Source organism: Rhagoletis pomonella, unplaced genomic scaffold, assembly GCF_013731165.1.
Source record: "Rhagoletis pomonella isolate Grant_MI unplaced genomic scaffold, Rhpom_1.0 Rhpom_scaffold_00004, whole genome shotgun sequence".
NCBI lineage: Eukaryota > Metazoa > Arthropoda > Insecta > Diptera > Tephritidae > Rhagoletis > Rhagoletis pomonella.
In genome coordinates, this window is record NW_023458558.1 from 20,940,365 (window position 1) to 20,944,089 (window position 3,725).

The following is a 3,725-nucleotide window of genomic DNA, read 5'->3' on the forward strand; positions in this document are numbered from 1 at the left end:
CGAGTAAAATGAGTAATCAACATTTCAACTCTTTACATATGTATAAAGTAGTTAAAGTTCCTTGATACTTTGAAAACAACGTTTCTCTTTTCAAAAATTAAAACGAAATTTTTTTTTCATATACAGAATGTAAAAAAGAAAATAAGCATTTTAACGAGCAAAATTATTTGTTTTGAGTAATCATATTTCAAGTAACTCGATTAATCATCGTTTTGAGTAATCAAAATCTTGATTACTCGAGTAATTGATTATCCGAATAATTGATTAACCAACTTGCTCGAGTAATCGAATAATCGCACAGCCCTAATAATTTTTTACCAACTTCTCATATACCTAAGAAAAGAATTCAAAAAGCATTATTTGTGCTAAACATTCAATTTTACTTTCATAAAAAAAGTCCTGTACCTTAGATTGACTTAAAGCTTTTTACCAAAAAAAGGAACGAAGTTTAAAAAAATATAATACAAGTGAACTGAAAAGCAAAAAATAACATTTTCAAACTTAAGTATCAAATCAAGATTAATTTTCTTTAATTTGTATTTTATTTTTTTAACCTTGGTTCATTTTGTTGGTAAAAAGCTTAATAGGTGACATACACAGTGCGTCTGACTCGTGAGTCGGTTTGGATGCATTTGTGAAAATAAATTTGTGTTAGTTACACCGACATGACTCCTGGAACGACTCTGAACGATTCAACTGTGTGTAGTCAAAGGCGAGTCAACACGTACACAAATGACTCGCGAGTCAGACGCTCCGTGTATGCCGCCTATATTTATTGAATCATAATTGAGGGATTCACAGCGATGTCGTAAGTGTCGAATTGTTGTATCTCGTAAACTTTATAAGCTTAAATAAATGTTTAGAGAACATGAAACCACAATCAACTATTTTTTAACACTGCGAAAATACATAATATGACTTTGATGGTACTTTGCAAACCCCTTTAACATGTTTTTTAGGCGTTTAAAGTTTACTACATACAACAATACGACACTTACGACACTGTTGTAAATACCCCAAATGTGTAATCAGCCAAATCTGGCAGTATATTGCGTAAGTCGTAAATTAGGCTAAATTGTACGACTCGACAATAGTAGCATTGTCTATTTTCGTACTGAAATAAGTAAACGACCAAAATTGTTGAGAACTATACAGTGCTGCCAAGTTGTTCCGTTTTAATACACTAGTCGAGTGGAAATTTTAGGCAATGACGTGAAATTTTCGATACGATTCGACTCTCGAAAAACGACTTGTAATCCACACGACTCTCGCAATGAGGGTGATTATATTGGAGATTTTTGGCAATCGAAATTAGCGATTGCAAATGTTAGAATCCGGCTGCAGGATTAGTAATATTTTGGATCTAACTATCAGCTTTGTAAATTTAAAAATATCAATTCATTGTAACCGCCCAATTCTGAATTTTCTTGATAAATTATTTGTAAAGAAATTTTATTAAGATTTTTATCAAGTAAAAGCTCCCATCGAATTTTGTGTCAATATTTATAAAATAAAAAGCTCTACGACTTCCACATGAGGGGAGCTGATTTCCACAATGAGTAGAACTGATTTCATTGTCACATATGAAAAATATGAATTTAAAATCAAAAAGACTTTTGACTGCCGTAGCCGAGAGGTAGACATCGTATAGGCTTACAAGTATGGAAAGCGCCATTTTGTTTGTTTACATTTGAAAACAGCTGAGATCACCTGATTTTCAATTCTCTCATTCTCCGCACAGAGTTACATTCAAGTTTCAGAAAAAACTTTAAAATGTAAATTGAGAAATATTTTAGAAAAATGTGTTTTTATTCATTTGAATTCAATAAAAAAGAAATTAAAAATGCGTGCCAAGTCTTGCATTTCCAATAATAACGATAAATGTGTATGTTGCAAGCAATAATTTAAAATATTTGTGAAACTTATCGTTTTGCGCTAAAATACAACAATGTGTGTAAAATTCGTTGTCATTGCTTCTGTTTTGAATATCATATTCGTGCCTGCCGGTGGAAAAAAATAGGTAAATTTGCATTTATTTTCAAGAAAACATATCAGTTAAAATATATTTCTTTCCAGAGCGACATACGGACAAGTAAGATGATAAATTTGTATGATGAATATCGCGGAAAAACTTTTGTATCAAAATTTCTCTTCTAATTTGCATTTGAATTATGATATCAACAGGGATGATTTGGGACGTATTTTTTGAAGACAATTTTCTTATAAATATTGAGATTGTTGATTTATTTTAGAATTAAAAAAGGTAGTTTATATTAAAAAATATATTTACACTAGCAGTATGTAAATTACTTTTATTCCGAATTGAAACGATTTTAATGAATATTCATGGTTACCATTAATAGTAGTATGACAGTTAGATCTAAATGCATATTTGACAAGAAAGATTGAAATCAAGATTGCGCCGTCCTGGCGGCGATGACATATCTGTACAAAAAGTAATAAAAGTCGAATTGGATGTTGAAAGAAAATGTGAGAACAGCAAATTTTCTTAATAATAAATTTTACGATAAGGAACGTGTTTTGATTGTGCTAATTTGTAATAGCCTTATTCATAAACAATAAAGTAGCTTAAAAAGGCTTATAAATTGAAAAATGTTTGTAAACGGCAATTTAAAAAGCTTTTTAAAATTTTTATTTTTTATTAATAAGGCAACAAAAATATGTGATTTACAATAACTTTTAACAAAGGAAATACGAAATAAGGTGATTTTTGCGGAAGTGGGTATTAGTGAATTTCAGTGCATTTAAAGTTTCTGAGGTTTCGTTTACCTTTAGATCAGAATTGTCAAAATTGAGAAATTCAAAGTAGCGATAAAATAATCATAGAAAAGAAGATTGCGCCCTGCTGTGATGATGAGTAAATTTACCACAATGAGGAAGAATATAACAATTAAGTGAAAAAATTTTATTTTTACAAATTTAGTGAGCAGTAACGCGTTTCAAGAACGATATTTCAGACAAATCGTTAATGAACAACTATTTTTCCTTCCCGTCTGCTGTGGTTTTGGCAAAAAAGTTGATAAGCTCCTGACGGCGATCAAGTCATTTCAACCATAAAATAATATTATTTGCAAGAACCATTCACTAAAATTTTAACTAACTTTTTATTATTTATTAATTCCTTTTTGATATTCAGCAATAACAAGATGGAAAAAAATTATAAACCAAAATTAGTAATATTTTTATGAATGTAGCTATAAAAGTTCACAGAGGAAACGCCGGAAAACAATGTATTGGCAACAACATAAAATTTATGGCAATTTAGATGTCAACAGAATAATAACTACGATAAAAAAGCATGAAAGAAGTGCGCGAGAAACGGTCAACAAATTTCTTATAAAATATTTTTATTTTTGCTGGGTGTAAATGAAAACTCAATGAGTATTAAGGAAAAGAAAAATTTGAAAATAATAAACAGAAAAAGAGATGGGTGCACAAAAACTTTAGTTAAATGTTTTTCCCAAATTCTTAAAAAGTAAGCAAATCGATTTTTTTAATGTTACTTTACATCTATTTTCTTTTTTATGAATAAGGTCATAAGCATGTACCGTTTTTATAAATAAATCTTATAGCAATATGCTATATAATTATTTATATACTTTTTGCCGAAATATGTAATTTTTCAACTTAATAGAAAAGCGTATTTAACCACATTACTTTTTTTTAATATTGAATGGCGCAACACAACAACTCTTTTTGTTGCA